Source organism: Lepidochelys kempii, chromosome 6, assembly GCF_965140265.1.
Source record: "Lepidochelys kempii isolate rLepKem1 chromosome 6, rLepKem1.hap2, whole genome shotgun sequence".
Lineage (NCBI taxonomy): Eukaryota > Metazoa > Chordata > Testudines > Cheloniidae > Lepidochelys > Lepidochelys kempii.
The window spans coordinates 69,026,373-69,043,674 of NC_133261.1; the positions used below are offsets into that span (position 1 = coordinate 69,026,373).

The following is a 17,302-nucleotide window of genomic DNA, read 5'->3' on the forward strand; positions in this document are numbered from 1 at the left end:
CTAGTATCCAATAGAGCAGAGGTGGGCAAACTACAGTCCGTGGGACTGTCCTGCCAGGCCCTTGAGCTCCCGGCTGGGGAGACTAGCCCCCAGCCCCTCCTCTGCAGCCTCACCTCACCTCACCGTGCCACCAGTGCTAAGGCCTGCCGCTCCTGCTGGGCAGCACAGCAGTGTGGCTGGCTCTGGCCAGACAGTGGGACTGTGAGCTCCTGCTGTTCTGAGTGGAGTAGTAAGGTGGCAGGGAGCTGTGGGGAGGGTTTGATAAGGGGCAGAGGATCCCCGGGGGCAGTCAGGGGACAGCAAGCAGTTGGATGGGGTGGACATTCTGAGGGGTGGTGGTCAGGGGACAGGGAGTGGGGGGGTTGAATAGGTGTGGGAGTCCTGGGGGGCCTGTCAGGGGGCGGGGGTGTGGATAGGGGTCGGGGCAGTCAGGACTGGGAGCAGGGAGGGTTGGATAGGGGGCAGAGTCCCAGGGGGGCGGTTAGGGGTGGGGGTTCTGGGAGGGGGTGGTCAGGGGACAAGGAACGAGGGGGTTGGATGAGTCGGAGGTTCTGAGGGGGGCAGTCAGGGGGTGGAAAGTGGGAGGGGGCAGATAGGGGGCAGAGGCCAGGCTGTTTGGGGAGGCACAGCCTTCCCTTCCCGGCCCTCCATACAGTTTTGCAACTGTGATGTGGCCCTTTGGCCAAAAAGTTTGCCCACCCCACAATAGAGGATAGTGGTACACACACATGCTAGTCATTGCATTAGAAGGTCCATGAGGTAGTTGGGTATGCTACACAATCTCTCCTTGCTAGCTGCTAACACAATTGGCTCAAAACCAGCACCCTTGGCCAAAAAAGAGCCAAAAAAGTTCATCCCATGTGAGCAACGCACCACATCGTTCCATGAAACTGTGAAGCGGGAGAATCTCTGGGGGATGGCTTTACGCTGCTCGTCTCTGATATTAGACAATGTGTCCTAAAGTCAGTAACTTCTCTTGAAAGAATGTGTAATGGATGGAAACGGTGGTGCATCTGTAGAGGAGGGAAAGTTTAACAGTCTGTCCTTAAGTGCCTCTGTGGTATGAGAGCCACATTGGATGCTGGAACTGCCCAGCTAAGAAGGTGTGAGGAGATGCTCTTTAAAAGCCGAGAGAGGAATGGAAGCACCAACGCATTCAGATGGGTCATTCCTAGTTCCTTCCATGACAGATTAAAGGCATAACTCCTCATAGTCATAAAGGGAACATCACGCTTAATCTGCCTCACGTGGCATTAAAAATGTCCCTCCCCCATTTGTGATTCCTGCAATCACAGAGATCAGTGAGAATTTGAAAATAACTGAACTGGAAGGTGCACTTAAACATTTTGCTGGAGGCACAGTTTTCCTCTAATGCAAGGTGTTGTGTCTTTAAAATGGTGGAGCTCTGTTACTCCTCTTCTGATGTAGTAGGAGCTAATCTCAGAGCAGCCCTGCTGCTGAGGCAGGAACAGTTGTTTTGTGTTCACTGTCAAACAAGTCACATGCAGAATAGGAGTCAGGTGAGATGGTTGTATTTGTATAAAGGTAATTCACCCTTCAGCCTTGCCAGAGTAGCATGGACCTCTGAAGTCAACAGTACTCCAAAAGGGGCTTAAAGGACTGTCCAGTGACATGGCAGCATGAAAAAAAAACTAACCATCATCTGTGGGCTTCATTGTAGACACAGTAACTTTTCTGTTGTAAATCGTTCTCAACCTTTTGCCTAGAAATACAGACAGAAGTTTTTCTGATGAATCAGAGCATAGGCAACTGTCATTGCTGGAGGCTATTGACATTTTGTGTTATACAAATGCACAATGTTCTGTCAAGGGTTGAGTAACAAACCAGGGCCCTTGGACAAAAACATCTGGCTAAATACCTCTAATCACTACTGTCAAGCACATATCTTCCATTGGGCCATAAAACCACTAATATCAGGTTACTGCTAATGTTTCTTCTTCTATAGAAGCCCCAGGTCAAAAGTCCATGCTGTACCAGCTGACACTGGGTTTTTGCTATTCTAAAAGAGCCCAAATTTAGAACATTTCCTGGTAGGTGCCAGAAGGATAGAACTTTAGGAGTTACCTTCACATTTGCTGGAAATCTAAACCCAGGAAATGAATTAAAAGCTCTCTATATGTAGTCTTTTAGAAGGGGCTAGCTAACAGAAGGTAGCTCCCCAAAACACTAGCATACTTTTGCTGCTATATAATTTAATAATAATAATAAATATTTTACCTCTTGAAACCTATTTTCATGCTTCACATATGTCATAAGTGACATGTGTGTCCCTACCTAGTCTCAAATCCAACATGTCCATATTATTGGCCAGTCTTTGCTCAGAATAAATGTAGGTTTGAAAGAGATGGGGTACTGCAGTGCAGGACTGAGATATATTGACAAAACTCTGAGAGGAGCCAGAGCTGGAATAGCAGGGGCATTGGAGGGTCAGCTTGATAGGAACTTACAGAGTTACTATCGCTGCCTCGTGGGCAATGTGCTCAGATCGAAAACATAGTTGAGGTGTCAAGTCAGTAAAGAGGTCCATTCCCAAAGCTGTGTAGGGATTGAATAATAGGGATGATGCAGCTGAGTTGGAGGGGCTCTGGGAGAGCTATATGTGAGAGGCTTGTGCTGTGCCTTCCTACACTGTACAGTATTTGCCTTTAATTCTTTCATGGACAATAAAATTAATCAAATAAATTCCCCTGCCTCCCACACCAGTGCCTGAAAAAGAATCTACATGCCCTGCCCTGCTCCCACAGTGTCATTGGCTGAATGCTATGATTCCCAAGCTGAATGGGTACATGGACAGGCTAGCATATGACAGCAACCCACTTATGGCTTCATGGATTAACAGTATGAGGAGAAGCGCATAAGGAGGATGTGTGCAGGGGTGCTGAAAAGGATGTATGCGGACACAGGGATTTTGCTTCCTCCCCACCCCCACCACCGGCTTTTTAGTAGCTGTGAATGTTGTGGAAAATCCAGCTGTCTCAGCTCTGAGAACAGCGAGTGGAGATTGATGAATCACATCATGGGTCTGAATCTGCTCCCACTGAAGTCAATGGGAGTTTGAACGCTGACATGACTGAGAGTAGGAGTGAGCCCAGTGCGTTCCAAAATTGAGCATGTGCCCACACAAATCTACAAAACTTTCTACAAAAATTACAGTCTGCTGGCTTCTGAAATTCCCGGGTATCATTGGGTGGGAGGGGAATTTGGGAAGAAGACCTTCTGACAATGAACCGCGTGCCCTAAAGGATGTGTGCTGCCTGGCTACACTGATTGGGACCACTTCCATGTGATGACATTGCCTCAAAACAGACTGCCTTCAGTGGAGGTGGCTCGAGAGCATGGACTTGGAAACGATACAAATTAATAATGATAATGCAAATATAGAAATCAACTTGGTGTGAGCTGCAGGCAGGGGTGTGTGTTTACATGTGTGTGCCTGCTTGTGAACAGCACTCCTTTAATTTGTTTGAAGGGTGTGTCCTAGTGGCTGGTCTTTTCCTTCTCTTCTCCCTTTTCATGTTCCTGGTTTTAGTCTGAAGAAGGCAAACTTTTTTATTTTAATGACATCAACTGTCAGACCAGGGAAGGCAGCAGATAACTGAGTGGTGAGGTGCTGGCATAGGCGACAACTGAGAATTTTGTCTGGGTCCAGCCTCAGCAGGGTATCTGAGATTCATGGCCAGAGTGAGCTGCAGCCTGCAATAGCTAGCAGAAGGTAGCTCCCCAGATGAACTGTCTGCCTGCAGCACCAGCTGGCTGATATGAGTTTCTCTCCCAGTGCTCCATCCTCAGCAGCACCTGCTGTCCCAGGCTTTGCCTCCCCTCCTTGCCAGCCAGAACATGCTGGTACCAAGCAGAACTGGCAGGATCTCTCCCTCCTCTTCCCAACACATGAGGGACTCCAGGTTCCATAGAGGGGACCCAGGGAGGAGACCAGCCCAGTTGCCAGCATCTCCTCTGTTGTTGTTTGTATTAGTAGTGCCTAGGTGCAGGATACAGGCTCATTGTGCTAGATGCTGTACAGACAAGTAACAAAGACGACAGTCCCTGCCTCCTAGAGCTTATGCTCTAGGTGTCAGACAAGACAAGACAGATGGACAACACAGACAAAGGCCTCAGTGTAGACAAGCCCTAACGCTGCTTCTATTCTAGGAAAGTTGGGATCAATGGTAGTGATGGTGGAGGCTAGGATTGAGGCGTTTTTTATCACTGAGACTCAGAGCAGGGGGAGATAACACAACAGTAAAACTGCTCAAGCTCTGTCTACAGAACAGCTTCCACCACTTCTATTGCATGTGGAGCTGTGCCACGGGAGACTAGAGTGAATTTTCCTGCTGTAGATAAAGCCTCAGATGACAGCCACTTTCTCGAGTTCTTGCACATGAGTCATCCTTCCCTCTTGGCTATGCAGATTTTGATTATCATGCTGAGGTTTGTCTAGCACATAATGGGCCTGATTTCTAGCCGGGCCTTGTCCTGGCTTCCATTTTTGCAAGTGTAATTTTGTGCCTGAAAATAACTGTACCCTGCATGTTTTGCATCTTTTGGGCCAGATTACAAATCCCTTACCCATGCTGGTGGCAATCCCAATCATCAAAGCGGTCCCTTTGAAGTCACTCAGGCTATTTCAGTATGTAACTGCTCATCATTGTAAGGGGTATACGATCTGGCCGTTCAGGTAGTTAGAGGATGTCTAATTACTCATATTTGCCCCCACTCTGAATTGCAACAGGAGGCTGTTTTGAAGTCTGGCTGAAAATCCTGCCCAGTGTATATTAATCTGGAGACTCCTACCTTCCACTGGTATCTCTAGATTTACACCTACGTGCATAGGTTAATGTGATGTTCTTTAATCTGGTGCTCACTACTTCTATACCATTTAGTGTTTCCTCTCCTGCTGCCACCACCTTGTTCACTCTACCTTGTTTTAGTTGTTCCTGTTTTGTTTGAGTGCATTTCCTTGATGACTTTTATATTATTCATAATAATGATACTTAGCACTTTTTTCCTTTAAAGCTCTTTACAAACATGTTGTGTCTCCGAGGCAAGAATAATAAGGAGTTAAGACAGAATTACTGGAAATGATTGCCTGGGTCCAGCCTCAGCAGAGTGTCTGAGACTCATGGCCAGAATGAGCAGAGATTTAGCTGTTGTCTGAAATACATACAGGCAGGCAGCACTAGGTTTCAGAGTGGTAGCCATGTTAGTCTGTATCATCAAAAACAACGAGGAGTTCTTGTGGCACCTTAGAGACTAACAAATTTATTTGGGCATAAGCTTTTGTGGGCATAAGCTTTCATCAGATGCATGAAGTGGAAAATACAGTAGAGAGGTATAAATACACACCATACGAAAAGATGGGAGTTAACTTACCAAATGTGAGGAGGGGTGTTAGCGAGCCAATTAAATTAAGGTGGAAGTGGGCTATTCTCAACAGTTGACAAGAAGGGAGGAAAATCACTTTTGTCATGGTAATGAGTTCAATGTAATCAAGGTGGCCCATTTCAAATAGTTGACAAGAAGGTGTGAGTATCAGCAGGGGGAAAATTAGTTTTTGTAGTGACCCATCCACTTGGTCTTTATTCAGGCCTAATACGATGGTGTCCAATTTGCAAATTAATTCCAGTTCTGCAGTTTCTCGTTGGAGTCTGTTTTTGAAATTTTGTTGTTGAAGAATTGCCACTTTTAAGTCTGTTATTGAGTGTCCAGGGCGATGGAAGTGTTTTCCTACTGGTTTTTGAATGTTATAATTCTTGATGTCAGATTTGTGTCCATTTATTTTTTTGCGTAGAGACTGTCCGGTTTGGCCAATGTACATGGCAGAGGGGCATTGCTGGCACATGATGGCATTTATCACATTGGTAGATGTGCAGGTGAACGAGCCCCTGATGGTGTGGCTGATGTGGTTAGGTTCTATGATGGTGTCCCTTGAATAGATATGCAGACAGAGTTGGCACCGGGGTTTGTTGCAGGGATAGGTTCCTGAGTTAGTGTTTTTGTTGTGTGGTGTGTAGTTGCTGGTGAGTATTTGCTTCAGGTTGGGGGGGCTGTCTGTAAGCGAGGACTGGCCTGTCTCCCAAGGTCTGTGAGAGTGAGGGATCATCCTTCAGGATAGGTTGCAGATCCTTGATGATGCGCTGGAGAGGTTTTAGTAGGGGGCTGTAGTTGACGTCTTGTGGAGGTTCTGTTACTTTCTTTGTTGGGCCTGTCCTGTAGTAGGTGACTTCTGGGTACCCGTCTGGCTCTGTCAATCTGTTTCTTCACTTCCTGCCTGCAGCACCAGCTTCCTGCAGTACTCTGTGTTGAGGGTTTTTCTTTTATATAGAACATCCATTTATTTCTGATTTGCTTTGTTACACCAATAGCCTAAAATGAGTTGTATATCCCAAATCAATCCATCTGCCCAGATATCAATATCCAGATAACTGCACTTGTCATGTTTCTACAGGATAGGCCTGTGAGACGCTGAGCACCATCAACTCCCCTTCAAGTCGATGGGAGTTGAGGGATCAGCACCTTGAAGGATTGGGCCTTCAGTCACTCAGGAAAGTGACATACAGATTATTATTACTTAGATGATCATAATACACCACAGACGCTAGGATTTTTCCACATGTGGAGGAAGACCTTGTCCAAGACCATTAACACCATTTTTTCTCATTGATGACTTCTTTGTTTCTCAGCAACTTATTATGCAAACACAGCAAAGTCACATTCCTTGCTGAGGACTCCATGCACGGCAAGAGTGGACTGTCACAGTGAATCCATTATGAAACAAACTGAGATCAACCTGCAGAATGAGAACATTTTTGTGTGTGTTGAAATAACTGTTTCCCCCAACCCCACAATCACATTTCTCAACAATGGCCAAATGGAAACATTTGCCCTTGATTAGACTTCAAGTGTACATCAATACAAAGATAAACTTGATGCCATTAAACAGACTTAGCAAATAAAAGCATGGAAAGTTATCTAAGCCCTGATCTACACTAGGACTTTAGGTCGAATTTAGCAGCTTTAAATCGATGTAAACCTGCACCCGTCCACACGATGAAGCCCTTTATTTCGACTTAAAGGGCTCTTAAAATCGATTTCCTTACTCCACCCCTGACAAGTGGATTAGCGCTTAAATCGGCCTTGCCGGCTCGAACTTGGGGTACTGTGGACACAATTCGACGGTATTGGCCTCCGGGAGCTATCCCAGAGTGCTCCATTGTGACCGCTATGGACAGCACTCTCAACTCAGATGGACTGGCCAGGTAGACAGGAAAAGAACCGCGAACTTTTGAATCTCATTTCCTGTTTGGCCAGCGTGGCAAGCTGCAGGTGACCATGCAGAGCTCATCAGCACAGGTGACCATGATGGAGTCCCAGAATCGCAAAAGAGCTCCAGCATGGACCGAACAGGAGGTACGGGATCTGATCGCTGTATGGGGAGAGGAATCCGTGCTATCAGAACTCCGTTCCAGTTTTTGAAATGCCAAAACCTTTGTCAAAATCTCCCAGGGCATGAAGGACAGAGGCCATAACAAGGACCCAAAGCAGTGCCGCATGAAACTGAAGGAACTGAGGCAAGCCTACCAGAAAACCAGAGAGGCGAACAGCCGCTCTGGGTCAGAGCCCCAAACATGCCGCTTCTATGATGAGCTGCATGCCATTTTAGGGGGTTCAGCCACCACTACCCCAGTCGTGTTGTTTGACTCCTTCAATGGAGATGGAGGCAATACGGAAGCAGGTTTTGGGGACGAAGAAGATGATGATGATGATGATGAGGTTGTAGATAGCTCACAGCAAGCAAGTGGAGAAACCGGTTTTCCCGACAGCCAGGAACTGTTTCTCACCCTAGACCTGGAGCCAGTACCCCCCGAACCCACCCAAGGCTGCCTTCTGGACCCAGCAGGAGGAGAAGGGACCTCCGGTGAGTGTACCTCTTAAAATACTATACATGGTTTAAAAGCAAGCATGTGAAAGGATTACTTTGCCCTGGCATTCGAGGTTCTCCTGGATGTACTCCCAAAGCCTTTGCAAAAAAAAAAAAAGCCTTATTGCGTCCTTCATGGTAGGACACTTTACCACTCCAGGCCAGTAACACGTACTTGGGAATCATTGTACAACAAAGCATTGCAATGTATGTTTGCTGGCGTTCAAACAACATCCGTTCTTTATCTCTCTGTGTTATCCTCAGGAGAGTGAGATATAATTCATGGTCACCTGGTTGAAATAGAGTGCTTTTCTTCAGGGGACACTCAGAGGAGCCCATTCCTGCTGGGCTGTTTGCCTGTGGCTAAACAGAAATGTTCCCCGCTGTTAGCCACAGGGAGGGGGGAGGGTTGAGGGGGTAGCCACGCGGTGGGGTGAGGCAAAATGCGACCTTGTAACGAAAGCACATGTGCTATGTATGTAATGTTAACAGCAAGGTTTACCCTGAAAGAGTGTAGCCACTGTTTTATAAAACGTGTCTTTTTAAATACCGCTGTCCCTTTTTTTTTCTCCACCAGCTGCATGTGTTTCAATGATCACAAGATCTTCTCTTTCCCAGAGGATAGTGAAGCTTAGAAAGAAAAAAAAAACGCACTCGCGATGAAATGTTCTCTGAGCTCATGCTGTCCTCCCACACTGACAGAGCACAGACGAATGCGTGGAGGCAAATAATGTCAGAGTGCAGGAAAGCACAAAATGACCGGGAGGAAAGGTGGCAGGCTGAAGAGAGTAAGTGGCGGGCTGAAGACAGGGCTGAAGCTCAAATGTGGCGGCAGCATGATGAGAGGAGGCAGGATTCAATGCTGAGGCTGCTGGAGGACCAAACCAGTATGCTCCAGTGTATGGTTGAGCTGCAGCAAAGGCAGCTGGAGTACAGACTGCCACTACAGCCCCTGTGTAACCAACCGCCCTCCTCCCCAAGTTCCATAGCCTCCACACCCAGACGCCCAAGAACGCGGTGGGGGGGCCACTGGCCAACCAGCCACTCCGCCACAGAGGATTGCCCAAAAAAAAGAAGGCTGTCATTCAATAAATTTTAAAGTTGTAAACTTTTAAAGTGCTTTGTGGCATTTTCCTTCCCTCCTCCACCACCCCTCCTGGGCTACCTTGGTAGTCATCCCCCTATTTGTGTGATAAATGAATAAAGAATGCATGAATGTGAAGCAACAATGATTTTATTGCCTCTGCAAGCGGTGATTGAAGGGAGGAGGGGAGGGTGGTTAGCTTACAGGGAAGTAGAGTGAACCAAGGGGCGGGGGGTTTCATCAAGGAGAAACAAACAGAACTTTCACACCGTAGCCAGGCCAGTCATGAAACTGGTTTTCAAAGCTTCTCTGATGCGTACCGCACCCTCCTGTGCTCTTCTAACCGCCCTGGTGTCTGGCCGCGCGTAACCAGCAGCCAGGCGATTTGCCTCAACCTCCCACCCTGCCATAAACGTCTCCCCCTTACTCTCACAGATATTGTGGAGCAAGCAGTAATAACAATGGGAATATTGGTTTCGCTGAGGTATAAGCGAGTCAGTAAACTGCGCCAGCGCGCCTTTAAATGTCCAAATGCACATTCTACCACCATTCTGCACTTGCTCAGCCTGTAGTTGAACAGCTCCTGACTACTGTCCAGGCTGCCTGTGTACGGCTTCATGAGCCATGGCATTAAGGGGTAGGCTGGGTCCCTAAGGATACATATAGGCATTTCAACATCCCCAACAGTTATTTTCTGGTCTGGGAATAAAGTCCCTTCCTGCAGCTTTTGAAACAGACCAGAGTTCCTGAAGATGCGAGCGTCATGTACCTTTCCTGGCCATCCCACGTTGATGTTGGTGAAACGTCCCTTGTGATCCACCAGAGCTTGCAGCACTATTGAAAAGTACCCCTTGCAGTTTATGTACTCAGCGGCTTGGTGCTCCGGTGCCAAGATAGGGATATGGGTTCCGTCTATGGCCCCACCACAGTTAGGGAATCCCATTGCAGCAAAGCCATCCACTATGACCTGCACATTTCCCAGGGTCGTTACCCTTGATATCAGCAGATCTTTGATTGCGTGGGCTACTTGCATCACAGCAGCCCCAACGGTAGATTTGCCCACTCCAAATTGATTCCCAACTGACCGGTAGCTGTCTGGCGTTGCAAGCTTCCACAGGGCTATCGCCACTCACTTCTCAACTGTGAGGGCTGCTCTCATCTTGGTATTCATGCGCCTCAGGGCAGGGGAAAGCAAGTCACAAAGTTCCATGAAAGTGCCCTTACGCATGCGAAAGTTTCGCAGCCACTGGGAATTGTCCCAGACCTGCAACACTACGCGGTCCCACCAATCTGTGCTTGTTTCCCGAGCCCAGAATCGGCGTTCCACAGCATGAACCTGCCCCATTAGCACCATGATGCATGCATTGGCAGGGCCCATGCTTTCAGAGAAATCTGTGTCCATGTCCTGATCACTCACGTGACTGCGCTGATGTCGCCTCCTCGCCCGGTATCGCTTTGCCAGGTTCTGGTGCTGCATATACTGCTGGATAATGCGTGTGGTGTTTAATGTGCTCCTAATTGCCAAAGTGAGCTGAGTGGCCTCCATGCTTGCCTTGGTATGGCGTCCGCACAGAAAAAAGGCACGGAACGATTGTCTGCCGTTGCTCTGACGGAGGGAGGGGCGACTGACGACACGGCTTACAGGGTTGGCTTCAGGGAGCTAAAATCAACAAAGGGGGTGTCTTTACATCAAGGAGTATTTCAGGCAGGACTTCACGGAGGGTTCCAATAAGAAATGGTTAGTTATTGTTCTTATTGGAACAAGGAGGTTAGCCTGGCCTCTGATACATGGCTAGATTTACCTCGCTGCACCTTCTCTATGAGTGACTGCAGTGTGACCTAGAGGAATGAGTCCCCTAGATGGGGGAGGAGGCAAATGAGTACAAAACAAATCTGGTCTATTTCTTGTTTTGATCCACTCCATCTGTCTTTTACATCTTTGCCTGGCAGCAGACGGTGCAGAAGGACTGCATGCCATCCACATCTCATGGCTGCTCGGCAGAAGATGGTGCAGTAGGACTGCTAGCCATCCTCATCTCTTGCCTGCCCGGCAGAAGATGATGCAATAGGACTGCTAGCAATCCGTATCGCCTGCCTGCTCACCATAAGACGGTTCAGTAGGACTGACTGCAGGACTAAAGAGAATGACCTGGTCAAGTCACTCCAAATTTAGTCCCTGTGCCCATGTCTGCCCAGGCGCTCCCAGCCGACGTGGCCAGAAGCACCTCGGACACGACAAGAACAGCTACCAGTCGTACTGCACCGTCTGCTGCCAGAAGGCAATGGGTTGCTGCTACTGTGTAGCAATGCCGTACCGCGTCTGCCAGCACCCAGGAGACATACGGTGACCTGAGCGGGCTCCATGCTTGCCGTGGTATGGCGTCTGCACAGGTAACTCAGGAAAAAAGGCGCAAAACGATTGTCTGCCCTTGCTTTCACGGAGGGAGGGAGGGAAGGGGGGCCTGACGATATGTACCCAGAACCACCCGCGACAATGTTTTAGCCCCATCAGGCATTGGGATCTCAACCCAGAATTCCAATGGGCAGCGGAGACTGCGGGAACTGTGGGATAGCTATCCACAGTGCAACGCTCCGGAAGTCAACTCTAGCCTCGGTACTATGGAAGCACTCCGCCGAGTTAATGCACTTAATGCATTAGAGCATTCTCTGTGGGGACACACACACTTGAATATATAAAACTGATTTCTAAAAAACCGACTTCTATAAATTCGACCTTATTCCGTAGTGTAGACATACCCTTTGAAATACAAAGTACTGTAAGATCAAACTGGATATGAGAAATGACCTATGCAGTCTCTGGGTGTGATCGTAGTTTTATGCTACAAATGTTCTACGTGACTTGACAATGAGACATAGGGAACCAAGTCCACTTTAATCTTTTATCACTGAAGTGGATAGCCATACCTTCTCTTCCAGCAGGTAACATTGTGCAGACTCTTGTAGCTAATCCTCCAGTGGGAAGGCACTTTTCATCATCTCTTTTTTTGGAAATAAGCTTGTGCACCCAAATAAGCAAGGTTTGTACCAGATCAACTTAGAGTCTAACAATTGGATTATTGGGTTCAGTAAGCCCCAGACATGCTAACTGTGGCTCAAGTAACAGATTTTTTCTGAGGAATTTCCAAGGAGTTTTGAACAGCAGCTCACAATATAAAGTTGCCAACTTAGTGGAGAACAGGGCTGATTAAATACAGCGCCCAGTGCAGTTCTTTGGGAAACTTCTCAAGGGTCTGAATCAAAGCTCTTTGAAGCCAATGAAAACCTTTCAAGTGACATGGATTGGACCCTAAATGCTAAAAAATAAGACCTAAGAATGTAAGTTCCTCCTTAGCCATAAAGTGATGCTATAATTATAAAATCGCTGTGTCTCCAACAGGAATTTTATGCCTGATACCTACCAGTGCTGTCTCTGTTTGCAATCCGTAGTGTAGTTGTAGCCATGTCACTCCCAGGACATTAGAGAGACAAGGTGGGTGAGGTAATCTCTTTTACTGAACCAATTTCTGTTGGTGAGAGAGACAAGCTTTCTGTGAAGTTTTCAGAGAAGAGTTCTATGTGTGGCTCGAAAGCTTTCCTCTCCTACCAGCAGGAGTTGGTTCAATAAAAGATATTACCTCACCCACCTTATCTGTCTGAAATACACAGAGTAAGTAAATCTCTCTTTACTTATCTACTTATCTGTCTCTCGTCTCCCTGAGCAGCTGAGAAATCTCCAAAAGGTCAACACCACACAGGTACTGCCAACATTCTCTACCCGTCCCCGTTGGGTTTCATACCTCCTCCCCACAGTACCTTGTTCTATAAATTCTGTTTGTATCCTGATTGGTTCATGGGCTCCTTAGAGCACTGTGTGTATTGGAATTGCTCTCAGAGGCAGGGTGAGTACCAATCCTCACGCGAGCTGGAGGCATCCCTTTTACACTGCTAACTGGTTACTCTAGACACAGTTGTCTTTATAAGCAGAAGATGACACAAATCAGGCCAGCAACACCCTAACCTAGGAGTTACAAATGTTACACTAAACTTAGAAATGACCTTTAAAAGATCCACTTGGTTCAGAGCACAGCAGTGGGGGTGCTAGCCCATTAGGGGCCATAAACAGGAATATTTTGCCTCCCCTCCCCCGCACTAAAACATAATAAAAATCTAATAGGTGGCCCCTTGAGCTGCTCAGGGCCCTAAAGCAATTGCTTAGTCTGCTTATGCCTAGTGCTGGCTCTGGAGCACAGCAGCCCATTTACTCTGCCACAGACCACGGAGAGCATGTCACCCCAATATCCCATTCTCCTGAGTAATCTGACTCTTTAAAATCCTCCATGTCCTTGGAGTACAAGACGTCCAAGCAGAGGAGACAGTTGGCAAGGGGGCATAGGTCATTCTACTGCTTTAACCCAATGGACAGCTGCCCAACAAGGAGAGCTAACCAGGGCTTGTATTTCTGATGCCTTTATGTATCAGACAGGGCAGTTCTGTACCCTGTATTGCTTTCTCTGGCATGTTAAAACATGCTCTCCTAGGCACACCCATTGCAAATTAGAGAACTCTGTGGATGTGTGTTGCTGAAGGCAGGAAAATGGAGCTGGGTGGTACACTAATAATGAACTTTGTGGATTCTGCTCGAGGGTCCAGCAGGGACAGGGGTTTAGTCATCGTGGCTGACAATAGATGAAAGCATACCAGAGGCTGAGCAGAGCAAAGGAAGGCTGTTGGGACAAAAACTGGATAATGGCATCTAGAAACAGCTCATTATAAGGATCCTATAATAATAGATTTCGTATTTGTCATAAATACACAGACCTATAAAATGTCTCTATATTTACGCAAGTCTGTACACATGCACACAAAACAAGCCCAGTGTATTGTTTTGAGTGTATGAGAACAGTGAGCTCAGAATGGGTGACTCCCCTGTCGCTGTACTGCTCAGCAAGGGCTCTTTTGCTGAGATATCCTTTTTGCGCTGTGGCTAAACGAAGTAGTGTTGAGTCGGTGGTTGCTCCTGGGCTCTGCAGGCCCATAAACCTTAATGTAAAGCGCCCCTGGGGATGTCCATTTGTGTACAGAGAAGAAAGAACAATAATACACTTATAGCAGAAAAGCCTGAATATTTATCGCACAGGGCCATGTGCTAAGGGAGGGCTTGAGGGCAGCTGCTGCCTTTCTACCCCCGTCCCAGTTATCTGATTCTCAGCTGCCTTGCGTCAGGATTTGATCTAGATGTTTTCTTCCTCTTTCTGCTGACTGAAAGCTCCTTTGTTTCCAGAGTGAATTAATGCTGCTTCTGAATCAGCCAGCTGGTAGAGAGGAGAAACACTGCAGAGCAACAGAACTGTAGCATGTTTTATTCATCCGTGTATACGGCAGAGGAGGTAGGAGGAGAGAGAAGGAGTATACAGACTGATACCAGTTCAGAGGACAGGATTAGGGGTCTGGAGGATCATTTAAAAGATTGAGAGGCCCTAAACTCCACAGATGGGACCATTCCTAAAGTGGCGAGGTGGGAAGGAGAGACAGACATCCAGCAGGTTATTTCTGATGGAGGGGAAATGCACGAATGAGTGAGACAGACTGGTGAATAAGAGATCAGCTTTGGACCCTATGCACCAGCAATGGGTGGTCTGGCCAGGGAGATATTGACTAGAAGGGGAAAAGTGCGTGGAAGTGCCTGTAATGCAGAGAGAGCAGTTTCACTGAGTCAGGCATGCTGTAGCTGGGAAGAGAGAGATGGTCAGCACCAAGGGATTCATCTCAAGGGATTTGGATTGTAGACTTGTAGTGGAAGAGGTTGAAGAGGGTTGTAAATAGCTTGTATGACGCAAACAGGACAGCAAAGTGCAAGGAGAAGGAACGACTTCTTCCAGTGCATCCTTACAAATGCTAGGGCATCACAGGAAATAGGTAGGAAGAACTCAAGGGGATGCTGCAGCAAGACAATCATGAGTGTGATTTGGTAACAGTTACAGGAATATAGTGGGATGATTCCTGTGACAGTTGTATCAGCAAAGGGAGAAATATTCTGTACAGGAGGGAAAGAGGAGGAGAGACAGCTACGGGTGTTGCACCAAGGACTCGTATACGAACAGGGAAATATAGGTAGAAAATAAAAAAAGCCATCTCCAGGAGACAAGGGGGAATTTACACACCCAGTTTTCTGGGGAAGGACTAATTTGATAGTTTACAAGGGCCGGGTCAAGCTATGGCTGGGTCAACAGTTGTACTGGAGATCTGAAACAACTGTCTTAGGATCAGCCTGATCCGACCCAACCCAACAGCTATTCTGTTACAACATAAAATCACAATGAGTGATGTCATCATGCTGAGATGCCAGCCTGCAACAGCTTGTTCTTCAGCAGGAGACCATTCCCAGAGTGCGACTGGAAGAAGATGTCTGGGTGCAGGGGAATGCCAGCTTTATCAAGAACACACATGCCTTCATTGCACAGGTGTTGCAGTGGCAGTTAACACACAGGGGGTTAATAGCCTTTTGCTGCTCTTTTCTGCAAGGCTGTAAATAGTCTAAGATTTGACTATTATATGTGTTCATATTTAAAGTACCAAGGAATGTTTAGGGAAGCTCTGGATATATTCCCAAAGACACCGTCACCTTTTCACCCCTCCTTTCCTGAGCAGTACCCAATATAGCTTGGATGCAGTCCAGGCTCTGGGCCCTTGAGAGTGATGTAACCATTAGCAGAAGGCATCCTGGATTCATAAATCCTGCCAAATAAACTCAGTTGCTTTTTGGATAGAATTATAACATTTAAAAGGCAAAAGAAATGGAGGGGTTGTAAAGACAGCTCCTGACTCCTGTTGCAACCTTTTATACCTGTCTCAGCTCCATCGTCCTCTCGGTAGCAACATTGGTTCACTGGCCAAGCAGCACGCTTAGCCCCTCTCAACCACAGGATTTTCAAACAGAGCCCTATGGACACAGACACACAACCCTAGTTACAAACCTTATTTTCAATTACCATTCGAAATCCAGAATGTATTATTGCTCCAGGACTCCCATCTCTCCATGGGGTGCACTGTTTTCCCCCTTTCTTCCTTCCAATTAATCTCATAGTAAGTAATCTCCTTGCATACCTGCAATCATTATTCCTTCTCAGAATATCTCCCTCCTTCCCGAGTTCCACATACTTCTCTGTACAGATCATGCTGACTGTGATGAGCCAGGTTTCCCCCAGCTACATTATTTTATACCCTTCTGGGGCGATGTTCTCTTACTGGTAGCATTGTGCTTAGTAACAATATCTTATCTTAGTCTAAAGTACCTCTGTGGGTTCCCTTGACACCATACCTCAGTTATACCATCTACAATACAAAAATGATTAGGGCTATCAGTGCTGATGCGCACAGCAAGGATAGTCAGGAAAAAATGTCTCTCCCTGGAATCTTATTGCAGACAGCTGCATTGTGGGTGTTTTATGCCTTTCTCTTAAGAATCGGGCCTTGAGACAGGATAAAGGAGTAGATGGCACCATTGATCTGTCTGGGATGGTGATGCCTATGTCAGCATATCTTTTTGTCTAATCTGGGAAGTAGTGCTTTGTGTCTAAAGCAGGGTTTCTCAAATTTCATTGCACCACGACCCCCTTCTGACAACAAAAATTACTATACGACCCTAGGAATGGGGACTGAAGACCAAACTCTTCTACCCCAGGCCGGGGGGCCAAAGTTGAAGCCTGAGCCCTGCCCCCTGGGTTGGGAGGGCGAAACCAAAGCTTGAGGGCATCTGCCCTGGGCGGGTGAGGGCTGTAACCTGAGCCCCACCACCCAGGGCTGAAGCCCTCAGGTTTCGGCTCCAGCTCTGAGCAGTGGGGCTCAGACTTTTGGCTTCAGCCCCAGGCCCCAGCAAGTCTAACGCCAGCCCTGGCAACCCCATTAAAACAGGGTCGCGACTCACTTTGGGGTCCCGACCCACAGTTTGAGAACCGCTGGTCTAGAGTGTTGAGAAAGAGAGGTAACATCTGAAGGAGCTAGGATCCTTTCTAGGAGGCAGCCGAATGGATTGAAGGTGAATAGAGGTGGCCTGTATGTCTATGCTGCAATAAAAGACTTGTGGCACAGCCATGGCGGGCCCAGATCAGCTGGCTCAAGATCGCAGGACTTGGTCTGCAGGGCCATAAAATGGCAGTTTAGATGTTCGGGCTTGAGATCCCGTGTGTGGGTGGGGCACTAGATGCTTCTTCTAGTACTTAAGGCTTTTTGTTCCTGGGTCTTGTCCCTTTTCCTCTATCTCCTTACCCATTAGCTAGGGA

At 47.3% G+C, this 17,302-nt stretch overlaps 1 protein-coding gene across 2 annotated transcripts in view; it reads left to right on the forward strand.

The window, feature by feature from the left end:
- PAPLN (papilin, proteoglycan like sulfated glycoprotein) overlaps positions 1 to 17,302 on the forward strand; it is a 73,752-nt gene that overhangs the window by 13,379 nt on the left and 43,071 nt on the right. The window lies entirely within an intron of this gene.